This window comes from Aulonocara sp. 'chitande type north' Nkhata Bay, linkage group LG6 (assembly GCF_057382095.1).
Source record: "Aulonocara sp. 'chitande type north' Nkhata Bay isolate Kocher_YH1m ecotype deep benthic linkage group LG6, A_spYH_male_GT1.1, whole genome shotgun sequence".
Taxonomy (NCBI): domain Eukaryota; kingdom Metazoa; phylum Chordata; class Actinopteri; order Cichliformes; family Cichlidae; genus Aulonocara; species Aulonocara sp. 'chitande type north' Nkhata Bay.
In genome coordinates, this window is record NC_141349.1 from 16,410,214 (window position 1) to 16,427,194 (window position 16,981).

General features: G+C 39.8%; 1 protein-coding gene across 2 annotated transcripts in view; it reads right to left on the minus strand.

Moving 5' to 3' along the window:
* fhdc1 (FH2 domain containing 1) overlaps positions 1 to 14,239 on the minus strand; it is a 35,790-nt gene extending 21,551 nt beyond the window's left edge. The window contains exon 1 of one of the 2 annotated variants that reach the window (XM_086295255.1): positions 14,077 to 14,239. The gene's annotated coding sequence lies outside the window, so the exon portion shown is untranslated. Of the gene's footprint in view, positions 1 to 376; positions 756 to 14,076 lie in introns of those variants that run through there. The other variant, XM_086295256.1, reaches the window with a different exon arrangement.
* Positions 14,240 to 16,981: the final 2,742 nt, after the last annotated feature.

The following is a 16,981-nucleotide window of genomic DNA, read 5'->3' on the forward strand; positions in this document are numbered from 1 at the left end:
TATTTAAATAGTTATTTGTGTTTCATTTTATTCAACATGAAAATACAGTTCATTTTAAAAATCCAGTAAGAGTTCGTCTAAGTCTGAGAAACAAATGGTTAAAAGTGGATTTTGTCAGACAACTCTGCAAGCTAATCTCGGAAAACAGTTTTCACATTAAGTATTTTTTTTAGAAAAAAACCTTGGCTTGTAAACCTTCCATCAGTCCTACATTTTCTGCCAGTTTCTTTGTCTTAAAGACAAATTAGACTTTGTCATCATTAAAATGACAATCTGTCACATTTGCAGGAGAGCCTGTGTTTAATAAAAGCCTCGCTGTATGGCGACAGTGGATTGATAATGTTAAATGAGAGGATGCAATATTTCTTTATCTCACCTTAAATTTCTGTAGGACATTCTGCACTGGCTGGTGCACAGCAGTAAGGACATTTTAAGTTTGTTGACGCTGCATCTCTGGAAGTAGAGTATTAGTCATCTCCTATGAAGTTTTAGAATTTACATTGTTTTACAGAGTTAATGTCACCATCACAGCCAATGTCTGTGAGAGACTCCTGTGAGGTGTATGGGCTCAGCTCCCTCACCATCTACCCTTCACACTGGACTTCTTACTGGCTGCACCATTTTGTTAATAAATGATGTTCATTTAAAAGTAAACTGGTGTTGTGTTCCTCCTTGCCTTGCAGCCTTTTGAGCTGTAACGGTTATACATTATACATTTATTTATTAATAAATGAATTATTAAAAACACAACTGCTTACCACCACACACACACACACAAGCTGTGCTTTTGAATATAGCACAGATATTTGTGAAACATTAAATTCTTTATACGTCTCGCTCATGAACACTTTAGAAAATCATCCTCATTGAACACTCTCTGAAATGAGTGATCAAATGATAATTTGTGGACACTAAGAACCACTACTTAGGCCAGAAGGAAGGGAAGTGCTTGAGTTTCCTCCTCTTGCTTTTATTAACTGAATGGCAGCGCTCACTGCAGCTCTCAGTTGGAGGGAAACTGTGTTAAGTTTCAGGAGAACACATCACTCAGTGCTGGAGCTGACGTGGCTACAGTGATCTGATACTCCTCTTTATAAAAGGGTAGTTGAACAGAGGATCTGACAGAAAACAGCAGATGAACAAGATGTATGGTGGCCATGAGGGGGAGGGTACATTGTTTCCAGCACTTTGAAGAAAATAATGTGGTTTCAGAGAAAATGAACTGCTGTGATAACAAATTTCTGGTATCGATAACGGTCCATGTGGTCTCCTTCTGCTGGTTTCTAGAATTAACGCTTTGCCTCTTACACAATCGTAACATCTTAAATGGTAGTCTGCCATTGGTTCGCAGCCTTGTCAACATGATACTGATGAGGTTATAACTAATTAATAAAGCCTGCGTCACTAATAGCTTCATGTTGCCAACATTGGCTTGCACGTTCAGGTGCCCTGTCCTCAGAACTGGACCACACCATCAGTCATCTTTAATTCATCAGATGGTGAGAACATCTGACCTCACACCAACTCCCCACAGTCTGCGGTGAGGAGAAATGGCTACTGCTAACACGTGCTGCTTTAGGATCTGTTTACAGTGTTCGCTGTCATATCAGCTTTAAAGAAGCACTTGATTTCTTTCTTGTGAAACATTAGATGAGAAGATCAATAGCTTGCATGTCTGTTAATAACAGGGCTCCAGCTAGGCATCATTAGCTTGATGCTAGAAACGGGACTGCAGAATGATCAAGATTCATTGTAAACCATCACGTGTTCAAAATCCAGACCGTGGAACACCAAAACCTTCTTTAATACACGCTCATCACTCAGCCAGTGTCAAGACAACCTGCTGGAGTTTAAACCATGGATTTACACATAATGGTCTGGTTTGAAGAGTCTTTATTTCTGCTCCAACATTCATGCCAAGGTCATAAACACATGAAAACATTGATCCAACCTACACTGTATGAACAGTTCAGGCTGAAGGTGATGGGGGATATTTTTTGGCCCACCTTGGGCTCATAAATACCAACTGGTCATCATTTAAAACACCACAGCCTACCTGAGTCTTGTTGCTCATCATGTTCATCTCTTTATGACCACAGCGTACCCTTCTTCTAATGGCTGCTTCCAGCTGAATAATAAACCATATCACAAAGCTCAGTTTAACTCAAACTGATTCTTGAACATGAAAACGAGTTCACTGTACTCAAACGGCCTCTATAATCACCACATCTTGATCAGAGCACCTTAGGGATGTGGTGGAAATCTGCAACAACTGCGTGATGCTATCATGTCAACCAAAATCTCTGTGGAATGTTTGCAGCAACTTGTTAAATCTATGCCATGATTCAACTTCTAAAAGCATAAAGAGATCCAACCTGATACTTGCTAGGTGTACGTAGCAAAGTGATTTGTGAGTGTAGGTCAGTCACAGCAAATTTAAAGATCAGAGCTCAGGTTCACAGGTTAACAGTGAGCTCTGACTAAAGCTATAAGACACTTATGAGTATTACTATACACCTGGCAGCAGTGTAGCTAGGAAACCGTTTACTCAAGCTATAAACTGTAAGCTATAAAAACTTGAAAACACCATAAAGACAACAAACATCTGTTATTTCACAACTGACACTTTACAGATTGTTTACTTAATCCCTGCAACACCACTGTATCACATTATGGTGTCTTTATGGACTAGACAAATGAGACATAAAGTGATGCTGACAAAGAAGCTCGGGAGATGCTTTTCACATAAAAAAGTCTAAGTTATTAAAAAAGATGAATCTTCTGCTGGCACTAACCGTGTGTCTAATAGATTCTAAATATATAAAATATAAAGCCAGAGATGATGAGCCTTCTATATGGACGGGCTTTTTGTGCTTAATTATTTAAATGAATTAAAGTTTAAAAAGTTTTAATAAAGGTGGACTTTTTTCACCTAAAAGCCAAACTAGCAGTTTTTCATTGGTTCCAGTCATGTGTGTGATAACTCCATGCGCCAAACCATTCCTCTAAAACTGAGTCCAAACGTTCCTGTCAGCTTTGTTTCAGGTTTAATGTACATTAGTTCTGTGTCTCTAAAGCGAATGACCCAGTGTCAGTGACTGGTTTGTGGCATTTCACATTCATTTAATTAAATTTCACACTGCATGAGGAAAAACCACCAACAATAGGGCAGTAACCAATGTCATCTGTCTAACGTGATTCACAGAGGAGGAAAAACATCAGTCAGTAACACGACACTGGGAAGGCCTGAGGGAATGAAATCAGACGGGCGGTTGCCAGGCTCAACACATCCACCTGCTGCCACGAGCTTCATCTAAAACATCCACCTGCTGTCGACCCGGGGGCAATCTCGCTCCAATCACTCTTCATTGGTGACAGCAAACACCACACCCTCTATGACTAACTGACCATCCACCTCTAACACAAACCAAGCTGACAACAGTCACGTTGTTATGAGCAGTTCGCCTGTCTTCTACAGCAGAAGGCTGTAGATCCTTCGCCTCCCAAAATATATCACTGCTACTGATCCAATGAGAACCACAGAAGCATCTGTACCAACTCTACCGGTTGTCCGAACCTGACTAGTCTGCATATCTTTTGAGCAAAAACTCTCCAAATTGGAATTTTCTTGTGTTTTCTTCTATGAGGTGAAATAACAGATAACAAGTTTATGAACTGAAGACACAAAAAAACCAAAAACAAACTTTAACGTGAGATAAGAGAACTCAGGAGAAAAAAAAATCCCCTCTAGACTTACTAAACTTTTACACTGAGAAGAGAGTTGAACAGAAAAACAAGTTGTGTCTTTTATGCCTTTGGGGACACTCAGTGAGAGGTGAAAGCAAAAATCAGGGAATAAAGAAACACAGAAACTTAACTAGGCTTGACCCAAAGACTGAGCTCACAAACAACAAAACACCAGATGATATCATGAAGTTATACAGTTCTCTCCCTAAAGTTTACCAAAAGAGTGAAGCATAAGTCAAGTGTGAAATGCATTTATATATCATCTTTAAAAGCTACTCCTCACTCCCTCTGTTCCTCCAACAACAAACTGTGGAGTAGACCAGTAAGCCTTCAGTCACACAGGTATAGAGACGAGTTGGTGATCTCCCTGGCAACCTCTGGTCATTAGAGGAAAATGTGTATTGTCCCTTTGGGACAGCCAACATCCATTCACCAACCAGTCAGGGGCTGGCGAATGGATGCTTTTGAGGATGGTACACCATCCTCCAAAATAAAAGTCAGGTCATACTACTGCAATCAACAGATTTCAAAAAAGGCAAAACTTTTACTTTGAAGGCGAATATTCTTTGTTTCCTGTTCATGTCAAACTCTTCAGTTTCACTACAGCAAGTTGTCACTAACTGGTCTCTAAGCCTTTGTGCTTGGCAGCTAATGGAGACTTAAGGATGCGTGCACAGGACAGGCAACCTCTTTATCCAAACCAAAAAACTGACAGAAATTAATTTAAATTTGAGGTGCCTCCCATCTTTGACATGTGCTGAAGAATGAATTACATCTAATGATAATTAGCTACACCATGCTGTGCAGCTTCTTTAAGCTGTTTCAGCTGAAAGCCCATTACTGCATAAATTCATGCAGTAATGGGCTCTTTTGTCTGTTGTGCATTTGCCATTTGTGTGTTTCAGCCTTACATAACTCCATGCAAAGCATTTTTTCTCCCTTTTATCCTGTAAGGATTCTAATTGGAGGTAACTGTCACCAAGTTTCCAGGGTGCCACCAAGTACAAAACAAACACAATCCACTCAAACTCTCAAATGAGTGACAGTGAAGGTCAAGGAGCCACCGCATGCTATAATGATCCCCTGTTGCTAGCTTCAAGTTCAATTTCCTGAGGGTGAGCGCGGCCCTGCAGAGCGCAAGTCTTTTACTCACACCGTAGGGGCACAGAGGCGCATTCACATGGGATTTGGTCAATTCTGCTTCGTCATCATTTCCATGGGAACGCTCGTTAGCAGAAGCTGGCTTATGCAGAGCGCAGTAGGGCGATGCCGTCGGACCTCTTTGTTTCCAACTATTTGGATCCTAACTTCACCAAACAGCAGTGGTGATGGGCTGCCAGTGATGGGATTTCAGTAGCAATTACTATCATTATTCTGTCCAGTCTATAAAATGACAAAATAAAAGGTACAGAATGTGCATACTTTAATCAACAGGCCAAGATCAAAAGACACTGAATTTGAATAAAACAAAAATAGCAGCTTTACTTTATCTTAATGTTTACTGATCTCTCCGAGTGCTTTCTACCTCCGTGAGCAGTCTGGCCTCTTTTCAGGCACAGGAAACTGCACTGCATGTTAACTCCAGTCTCATGTAAAAAGTAATCCTTTCTTTCCTCTGGTGAGAAACAAATTGCATAAAAAAAACCCTAAACATGACCCTTCTCTTGCCATCAAACTGGGCAAAGCTATGATAATGCTAGCTTGAAGCTTCGTAGTTGTCTCTGCCACACTTCTTTGCTCTACAACGTCTCAGCCTCTTTTTGGTCCCTGGAGGTAAATTATTAATTAATTTTCAATAGCAAAACAGCAATTAATATAAACAAATATACACACATTGAATTCAGTGCTTGTTCTGCGTGCTTCTATAGCAAGCATCTGTTTTTATCTTGTAGCTGAAAAGGACATTGTGTTTATTTTGAAACTCACGATGCTGGCTTATCGCTCTCATTTCCATGCGTCGCTTGCAATAAGGAGGACACAGACCAGAGTGGGAGTTAAGCATGCTGTAGCAACAGCACACAGGAACATAGCTTGCACAAACACACAGTGACGAGGCAACTATTGCTCGGATACCAAGCACAAAAGAGCTGTCAAAACTTCTCGTTACACACACAGACAATATGAAAAGACACCGTTTAGAACAGAAACAGCCAAGCGACCGCAGCTCTGGATTTTGAAGGTGACTGACTGCAGCAGCATCAGTGATGTAGTCAAGCAATAAAAAAAATAAACAAACCTGCTCCGTCTCATAAATCACATGAAGCCACCGGTCTCATCCTCAAACAAAAGGGTGGCATATCAAATAAACTGTGCAGTGTGTCTTGTCTTTATATTAATTGCTCTTCTTGAAGTTTGTTGTAAAGATAAAATATGAAATATCGGATGAATAGCCAGACCTTTGTGACCTCGTGCCTGGTTGCATAACACACAAATGAACCACCTCCCATGTCACCAGAATAAACTAACTGGCATACACTGAACAAGGAACCTATTATTCAGGAAATCCTGGATTTATCAAATATTTTCACAGATTGCCTGCTTGTACCTCAACGTCTACATTTTCTAAGTAAGCCTCAGAATCTGACTGAGTGAATTATTTATACCACCGTGAATAAAGTAAGTTCTCTTCCAGTCTAGCTGCTGCTGTCCTGAGCATCTCAAAGATGCTGACCCAGAGTCAGCTCACCTGGGTAAACTAATGCTTTAGTGACATATTAATAACAAAAGAAGCAACATGTACAGAACTGAAATGCTATTTAATTCATTTACAAGCATTTAGTCTTATTAATCAACCATTATTAAATCAGTTAAAAGAAATAATCACCCCAAAACTGATGTGAATAAGTTGGGTGATGTATTGGTGCCTGAAACAAACAACAACGTGTTACAGAGTCTGTACAGTGGATTAACATAGCTCAAACAGAACACAGCACTTTCCTCTCAAATCTGAAACAAGCGGTTTGGAGGAGATCATTTCACAGTTCAATTTGTCTAGAGAGTAGTTAGGCCAAGGTACCACGTGGCACCTCATGCCATGTGAGGCTAAACCCACAACACTGCTGAACTTGCACCAGTGCAAGTGAATCTGCTTCAGGTCAGAATATTAACCTACTGCTGTTCACCAGTAAGCTTATGTTGCCATTTTATCTCTAGATATGCAACTTTACTGACGTGAAGAAGCAGGGAATGGGGAGAATGTTTCTTAAGCCCACAGTGAACCTCAGTCTTCTAAACCGATGAAAAACACCTGCTCAATCCTCAGTGTTGGTTTAATCCTTAAAGGAAACGTCCTGGATGCTCCCATAAACGTGACACAAAGCTGGCATACAATTGACTCATGGTGTATTATCACTGCAATTTTTAACATTCTGCAATATGCTGTGTATTGCAGGAATGCAAATTACGATTTGTCACATTAAAGTTAAAAATTTCAATATGTATTTTATCTAATAACATAAAATTATCTCAGTCAGATATTTTTTGCTGCAAAATGAAATTGTCAAGCGCATCAACGATTTCACTAAAACCTGCCATAAATGTTGCAGTAAGACAGTAAGTCTGATATCAGCTTGCAATTGAATGGAGTCAAGTTGGCAATTACATTGAATCTGTTTCTGATAATACAGCAAGACAGCTGTTTGCAGAAAGGTTGCCTGCTATTAGCTGAGGTGAGCCCTCTTATTCATAGTATTCTCAGATAAATATATATTTAATTTTATAAAATATTCATATTTAAAGTCATTGTATTGATGCAATATCGCCACTAGTAAACATCCTTTTTTTTCCATCCTGTCTCTACTCACATTTGAGCACCAAGAAAAGCTGTTGGTTACAGGTCATTGTAATGTTCATCTTGTGTCTTTCTGTAACCGTTCCAAAACCAGCAACAGCTCATTCTTACAAAGGGCACACCTACAGGGACAATGAATTGGTTGTAGTTAGCAAGTGCTATCAGTGTGAATGAACCTGAAACAACAGCTTTGTGGGTTTCTGAGTTATTAAATACAGTCAGGAAAGCACAAAACACTTAGTGAGCTATTTGTAGCACATAAAGTTCTGATTAATGATCACTTCAAGAGTTATGACATTGTGCTTTGCTGCTACACAGTTAAGTTTAATGAGTCATATAAAGAAGCTGCAAGCTCACATCAATGAATGAGCTCCTTTTTCTAGGAAAAATGGCTCTTGTAATTTCACAGAGATTTTCACTAATACGCTGTATGTTAAAGATGGGGGAAATGCACTTGAAAGCAGTTTTTTTTTTACCAGTGTTTTTAAACATTTGACAATCTGTGTCAAATGAAAAATTGATACTAAATATAGTGAAATGTAATTTTTTTCACATAAGCACACTGCAGAGGTCTAACACACAAAAGTTACTTCTAGCTTTAAAGAAAACTAAGACAATGTGCCAATAAGTTGCAATTCCTTAGCACTACAGCCGCTATCCTACAACAGCAGCAATGCAAAGAAGTTGTTTCTTGAAGACGTTAAATAATCAATTTTCATATTTTTGTTTTAATCATAAGAGTTAAAGATAAAACAGGCACTAAACTTGAAGATTTTATTAGTTTTAAACATTTAGGTTAAATTTTATATAACTAAAAAAAAACAAATTATGACAAAAGTGGTGTTCTTTCTTGGCCAAGTGTGTGAGCTTATGGGCTCAATACTGAATAAAATGTTAAGAATTATTTTACAAATCTCTGTCATACTAGGTTTCCAAAAAACAGACTATCCAAGGTATCAATGAGCATGCAGTTACGCAGTCAGACACACCCCTCCTCATCACATCCGTTCTTCTGAAACCAAGGCAGTGATGGTGAAAACGCTCAAAACAGGATTTCAGAAACCAATAGGTGACATCTCAGTAGCTTTGTCCATCTTTTATAAGGCCTGTGGTCCAAATACTACCTGTGACATGGTGACAACTGAAATACCAAACTCACTCCACACAACTTTTTTTTTCATGTTGTACATGTTTTTATGACAAATGTCAGAACCTAACCTTAAAACAAACAAACCTTCAGTGCCTCTCTTCTCCCAGGAACAAAAGTGAGCATCAAATGGTGATCACAACAAACAAATGGTTTGAAAAGCAACACAGACTTTTACACAAATGCTACATCCAGAAAATAAACAAAAGATTTCTTTAAGTAGTTTTCAGGAAAAGTTCTCCAGGCTTCTTGAAGGACTTCTGAAGCTCTTAGTTGGATGTTGGCTGCCTTTTGTTCTGTTCTCTGTCAATATGTTCACTGCTTCAGTAATTGTGAGGAAGCCAACCCATGACTGATGGCGTTCCACTGTGTGTGTTTTATATCCAGGTATGTGTTTACTGTGTTGGCAGTGTATTTGGGATGAGCTGTAGCTCAGGAGGTGGAGCAGGTTATCTACTTATCGGAAGGTTAGTGGTTCAATACCTGGCTCTTCCAGTCTGCATGTCAAGTTTCCTTGGGCAAGATACTAACCCCAAATTGCTCTCCGATACATCCATCGGAGTATGACTGTGTATGAATGTTAGCTAGGAAGCACTAAAAGCTTAGAAGAAAGTGCTTGTGTGAATGGGTGAATGTGGCATGAGGGCTTTGAGTACTCTGCTAAATAATAATCAGTCCATTTACCATTGTCACGCTGAAAGCTGAAAAAGTTTATGCTTCTCACACAGTATTACATGGTGGATCTAAATCTGATGATACATTTTTGTGTTTTTGTGAAAGGCTGCTAGAAACAAAGTGCCTAAACTATTCTTTGTCTACTATGTGTAAACACAACACTTGTCAATCCCTTCGGTTTGGAGCCTTTTTCATGCTTGAATGATTCATAGGTCAGTGTTAAGTGGCTTAATAGCCACAAAAAAACATTCCTATGAAAATGTCACATTTAAGGACTGGACTGAAAATTGGTGAAAAAGCTGTCAATGTCCAAAGGAAAACTTCACAAAGCGTGGAGAGCTGTTGCTAAAGACCTTTCTATAAAAGAAATTAAAAGGAAGTCTGACTCCTTGAAAGCAAAACTGACAGAAACACGGGTCTTCAAGACTTTTGTACTTCAACACTGGCTATCCGACTTAGATTAAACAGGCAGCTGCTTTATTATATCAAATAACAGTAACAGTGAGTTGACCAAAAACAGGCAAATGTAATATTAAAGTTAAGACACATTATTAAATCATGGTGGTGAAATAGTTTGAGCCTGGCACTGAGGAAAAGAAGTGTACTGACCATTTGTTTTTTAGGAATCATGAATGAAATGTTTGATTTGTAAGAGGGACTCTGTTTTATTTTTGTCTTCTAAAAACTACTTAGTCAGTGAATGTGTTTTTCAATCCGGCTTCATTTCCTTTGCCAGCAGCCAAAATAATCTTCTTTGTAATTATTGACAAATCTATCTCAAACAGATCAGTCATGGACAACAATAGAAAAGCCTCCCTGCATGTTTAAAGCCTTTGTTTTCATTGTCTCTGCTGCACTGAGAAACAGCGCTAGCCTGGTGACAGCTAGGAGAAATGATTTTGCACTTTAAAGCTGTAAATGGGTGAAACACAAGGATTGCCAACAGCGTCACGAATTATATTACAGCTTACATCAACTCCAAATCACTTCGTGGCTGAAGACAACAGCCTAGTATAAATATATCTTAACTTTGGATGCCAAACCTCAAATTAACCTTGTAACTGTCTTCCCTTCACTGTGTACCACAAACACCTACAGCAGCCCAAAACACAACATATCCCCCTAGCTTAGCACAAATCTGCTAATAGCAGCCTGCCACTGAAACGAGGTTTTCAGATTTTAAAGATTAAAGCTGCCAGTTGCAGAGCACGCGAGGTGCCTCTGTCAATTACTGTTTAAGCAGGCTTCAGTTAAGACCAATATGAATGAGTATCCTGGCTGTGGAACTGGTGGTACCACACCTGTCAGCTAACCTGCAACTCCGGAGGGAATTCATTTAATCATATAACCAGCAGTAATACCAGTGCTAAATCTCAAACAAACAAACAAACAAAAATCTGTGCCAATCCTCTTAATAACCAGCCAAGCAGAACATGTTTGGACCAACACCTCATTTAGTATGTGTACCAGAGCGTTCGACACATCAGACTCAAACTTAGCACCATTTCTACTACTGCTGAAATTAATAATGGACTCAGTGATTAATTTGCAGCACTGTTGATATTTTGGATTAAGTATTTGTGCTATTTGTACAAAGGCTTTTTAAAAAGATCTACTTGGGTAATAGATGTTTTCTTGAGCTAAATTTCATCTTCAGGCAATTTAGTGAGTGGACAAAAAGTTAAACTAAAAAAAAAAAAAAAAAAAAAGCAGCCATCTCCACGGTTAATTTGTGCAACTTACACCATACCATCATCTATATGAATGACTAAAAGTCTTGGTGACTACTGTAAAACAATCTGTAAAACAGCACATATTGACTCACAAGTCAAATCTGATTTAAAAACGAGGCTCAAAAAAGCTGTTCTCTCAATTTTATATTTATTCTATACGATTACAGATTCATTAATTTTACACACAAAATCAGCATCTGTCCCCATCGCACCAGGGCACTGAACAAATGCTGTGCTCATTCACACGATGGACAGTGATACCCGAGAAAAAGATCTTTGCTACAATAACTGAAACTGTCATGAACTTCAGCTGCCATGTTGGCTTGGATGATGCGAGTCCTTGTTCACCAGTTATAAGTTGATGATTGGGTCTGAGGGAGCAACTTTGGCATTACAAAAGTCTACTTTGTATTTCAATATGACTTTCATGTCATTGCTTTACAATATCTCTGGTTATAATTAATAGGACTGGCATGACACCACTGAGATATTTCACTATACCCGAGCCTTTCTCCACATTGACTCACTATAGTAAAAAAAGGACAGCAGCCTCCTTGTGCAATCCCTTCCGATCACAGGGCGATTGCACAGGTCGTCAAGTGCGAGGCAACCCGTCTCCAAACAGTTGCAGTCACTCTTAAACAGATAGGTGAAGATTTGCAAATAAGTGCAGTCTAATTTATAAATGCAGACAAGTTGCTAATGAGGGCAACTTGCCTGCAACATGTCTCTTTGCATCGGGGAACTTAGTTGTTGGTTGTATTCTGCTTTTATTCCAATATAAAACCAAGCTCCAAAGTCATCTTGCAGTTAAACCCCAGCCCTGCAGCAACCACGTCAGTATTTATGAAGGAATTTCTGCTTCAAATCTGTGAGGTTCTGGCTGCAGTCTGCATGCAAGTATTTAATTTCTGTTTTTCTGTTAGTTTTGCAATAAATGGCAATGTAGATGCAATGATTTCTTTACAAACAGAACAGACAGTTTGTCAGCTGGTCAGAGCTAACAGAAAAATGGGTGTTGTTTTGTTAAATATAACACAAACTCACTGCCTTTACTGTATCATGCTGATCGTGCTTATGTCATCCCTGAAGGCTCAGAAAACACCATGTACACCACAGTATTTTAGTTCTGTAGTACTTTGTAGGATTTGTATTTTTACTAGAAAATAAAGCCTTAATGATGACAAAGCATGGCCAAAGCTTCTTCAGAGGGAATTTTCCAGAACAACAATACACATCCTATCACAAAACAAGCCCCGAATCTAACCTAATAAAAAATACAGAGGGAAGAGAAACCCAGGTGAAACCAAAACCTACTCAGGCGGGATAGTGACACTAATGGAGGGATGAGATGGCACGGGATACACCGTCTGTGAGGCTGCAGATTTATAAAAAAAAAAAAAAAAAAAAAAAAAAAAAAAAGCGAGAAGAGCTTTATTCATCTCGCGTTTGTTCTTTTGTTAACAGGTGTTCAGTGTCTGGCCTGCAGCAGGCAACCGCCTGTCTATCTTCTCTGGCTCTGGGCTCCAGTTGTTGCTTCAGCAATATGAGGCTTGTGCCAAGATCGGCTTTAAGCAAATCTCGCTGCACCGCTTGGCTTCACTGACTGCCACAGAAGCTTAAGCATTAATCACATTATTTTGTGTATGATTTTGGAGGAAACTAGGCCTTAACCAACACATCCTGAGTGAGAATAAAGCAGGTGTTCAGGTCACCATAGAGACAACAGTAGGTTTTAACATGAAGGGAATGCAAACATGTTTACACGGCAGTGAGGAAAGTGTTTACCCAGGGGCACCAAGACACTTGAGCTGGCTTCATTAGGATACATTTTAATACCTGGGAAAGACTACCCACAGGTACACATGCATACGGCTGACATTACCCACTCTGAACACTTAGAGGCGCACTGTGAAAGGCGTGGCACTCTTCCTTGCCTTTAATTTCATTTTGAGCTCTTTTCCTGTATTAGACAGCTCACAGCTGACAGATTTGGGCATGTTTGGGACCCGAGTTGCCACCAACTATTCAGCCCCCTCTCCTGCTCCCACACAAATAAATCAAACCCCCTTAAATATCTTCCTCCTCGGGCTGACGTCAGAGCATTGAGTTTTCCATGTTACTCTCTGCCTCCACAGCAACCCGGGGGGCGACCCACCCCCCCTTGACCTGACCCAAGGAGACACCCCCCCCCCCCTCTGAAGGGTATTGTTCCCAGCACTTGAATGGACTCCACTAACTCATCTGGGCATGGATAGCAGTGTACAAAAGCCAAGGAAAGCAGGGGCTGAGACAAAACCAGCACTGACTTACATGTTGGATTAGCTTGTGCTGGTGAAACACTTGTTTTTACTCCAGTAGTAACACACTCTATATGCATATAAGCTATAATCAATATATTTGTACTTTGGCACAAAGTTTCAGGAAATGCAAAAGCCCCAAAGGAGCACTACACACTAATCATATTTGTTTACATTTTAATTTTGTGATAGGTTACTTCCTGATTTTAATTAAAAATCATGAGTATTTTACACTCTTGTATAAAGAAACTTTTCAAATAGTTTAAATGGAGAACTTTAACTACTTTTCTTTAAGGAGGAAAAATGAAATGTAATGTAGCAAGCATTTCTAAGTATTTTTTATTTATTTTAAACTGATGCTGTCAAGTCCTACAGAGAAATACTGAGATACACAGTCATGACGTTTATGCACAGCAAAGCAACAGATTCAGGGCTTGAACTACACCAAATCACCAAAATGATGTAATTTTGGACGTGGACTGCATTGCAGAACACCTCGACTGTCACCTCAGAGAAAACCCCCACAAAAGAGCAGGAAGGTTAAACGCTCATCGCCTCACTAAAATGCTTCCTCACGGTGCAACGACTCTCCACACCTGAGTTACACACCGCACATTCACAAACACATAACACATACACACACAGAGCGTGATGATGCGGCGGTTACCGTCCCGCTTGACTCACCGGACGGACGACAGGGCTCCGACGCCGTTGGTGTTAGCGAAAGATACTTTTCAGAGGAGAAAATCTTGCGTGGTCTTCTCGGGCTGTCAGCCCTGTCAGGTGAGCTGCTGGCCGAGCTGCGGGTCAATGCGAGGCTCCACGGCAGCGGCGGCAGACTGTAGCGCTGCTCTCAGCTTCCTCGTACGTGATTGGGCCAGGTGGAACGGGCGCATGCACGTGCCGCTCACCCTCCTCGCGCGCGCTAGCGTGTGAGCACTGGTGCAATCACAAGGCGGAAAACAGCGCTGAAGGTGGGCTAGGTGAGGAGCTGGGTATAAGTGGGTATGTTTAATTAGGCGTGAGCACAGGTGGAGCGTAACATGTATTTATGCAACATTAAACCTCCCCGCGTTTGGCGCTGTGTTATTCTTATTTACGTGTAAGTAAAGCCAGGATCAGTGTTGCTGATACTTTTAACCTATAAAGGCAGCTTATGTAGGGGAGATCTGTGTGTCATGATTCATCATTAATTTGTAAACCCTGAACACGTTTTAATGACCACAAAATCACCAGTGGTGATATATACCTATAAAAATAATTAGTTAACACAAAAAAACCACGTTTCAGTTTTTGGTGTATTTTGAAACGTGTTTTTTTCTTCTTTTTTCGGGGGGAGACCTGGAGTGTAAAAGTGCCTGTCTCTAAACTCTGGCTCAGCTTCTGTTTTTAGCGTGTTATTTAAATAAAATAGACATGACAGTCAACAAAAAACGGTAAAGAAATTTTTCATAGTTCATGTTTAAAACCAAAGTTGGTATCGATACTGTCAACATTTGGATCAATCTGCACACCTGTAACACTATCTTTAATTCAAACCTTTTGTTATTTAGCTGCCTATGATTTATTTGTTTTTGTTTTTTGTATTTACACTATGAATACTTTAAACCAGGGGTAGGCAACCTTTCTGATGACGAGTGCCATTTAAAATTTCCTCAGAAGTCAGTGTGCCATATGATTGCTTTAGCAATAAATTTAATAACGCTCTATATGAACAGTTACGCAATATATAGAACCACTTTATAGAATTATATTTGTTTGCAGATGTTGGCAGCTATCAGCGAATAGTTATCAGCTGTTTTGAAACAAAAAAATACACTTTTTATCCATAACAAGAACTCCATGACAGCAAATGAACTGTACAACAGAAAATACAAATGCTATTTATGGTCTCCTCACAACAATGATAAGAGAAATAAACTGGGCCAATATGGCATGTTTGTTAATATTCAACCCAACCCTTCAACTCATTCATGTCACCTAAAAGGTAAACCTGTTTCTCCATCACCTGTTCAGCTCTGATGATCCAGTAAGGACATCTCCTGGTTTCATCTTCATGTTTCCCTCTCACCAGATAACCAAACCGACATCATGACCAGCAGGTTTTACAGCTGTGGCTCCAGCAAACATCAGCTAAATTCTAACAACACCTGATCAAACTTAAACGTGCTGCTGTTGTTTAGCGCGACATCCGGCGGTTTCCTCTTTTTGGCGCAAAGTAGGCGATAAACAAACAAGAGAGAAAAGCCGATCAGCTGATCATTGATCAGTTTCATGATTGAAGTAGCAACAGCAGAGAGAATGAGAGAAGAAGAGGCAGCTGTGCGGAGTAACAGAATAAATCCACCTTTGTGTCTTTTTCCATTCTAGCTGAAGTACGGGACAAACTGTGTCCCTTCTCAGCTCAACACCAAACACGTAATTTAGGTAATTTACTGACGGTTGGCAACTCTACTAACCTTATGAATAAAATAAAGTTCACTATCAGTAACATCAAAGCACAAACCCAGCAGTATAGAAACTCTGTCATGCTAGCTCAGGCAGTACGAGTTATTGTAACTGACTGTAAAAAGTCAGCATAACGAAAATAAACTCCACCTAAACTTGGTTTATATCTGACCCAGATAGACTGCAGGTCATAACTTCTTACCTGAAGTTCAGTTCACCTGACACTCGGACCGGGGCCGCCTCGGGTCTCTCCTCTTGCCTCCCCTTTCTCTCATCCACCTGCTGGCCTCCACCACTTATTAATGTTACTGAATCTGTGGAAGCTCCGCCATAGCCACCACCAAACAACTGAGTTAGTTTTTTACACACCGACCAGCATCTGGCCAATCCACCACTTTCATTGTTTATACGGTTACAAAAAATAAATAAATAAAAATCATCAGGCCACAGACCAAATGCCCAGTATGCCCGATGGCCAGTCCACCCTTCGGGTGTCAACTGTGGCACGCCTGCCTCGGGTTGCCGACCCCTGCTTTAGACACTTCACACAACACATCTTCTATAAAGAAAAACTTGAAAAATTAACATGTTGCTAGTTTACCCTAAAAAAAAAATCGGCGTTATTTTAGCAAGTCGAAATTTTGAGAAACCTAACTTAAACTTTTCAGAAATAAGCTAATCATTTCAATTTCAATCAATTTGTTTTTTGTTTTTTTTGCTTCATTAATTATTTGTTATTTCAGCTACTAAACAAGCGGTTCCCATTTCAGGTATTTCAGAAGTGGTGGTGGGGGTGTAAGTTTCTTTAAAGGCGGACTCCCCCATATGTACCTCACAGTGGTTTGATCCACTGCCTGCCATTCCCTAACTCCTTAAGTTTGCAAACTGTAAACAAAGGTTGTGTGACACGCTGTTATTATAACGCTCAGTAAAATTAAACGTAGCTACCGTTGGAACCACACAACATTTTACTAGCTTCGTTACGTCACCGATAGGTCCTGTGCTTTAATGTAGATACTTCATTAGTATGGGACTATGTATTTGTGGAAAGAGGCAGGCACATTAAAATTTGTAAATTTGTTATAAGTTATTGAATTTAGATTCTTTTTTTGGGGGGTGGGGTGGGGGGGTGATATTTTGA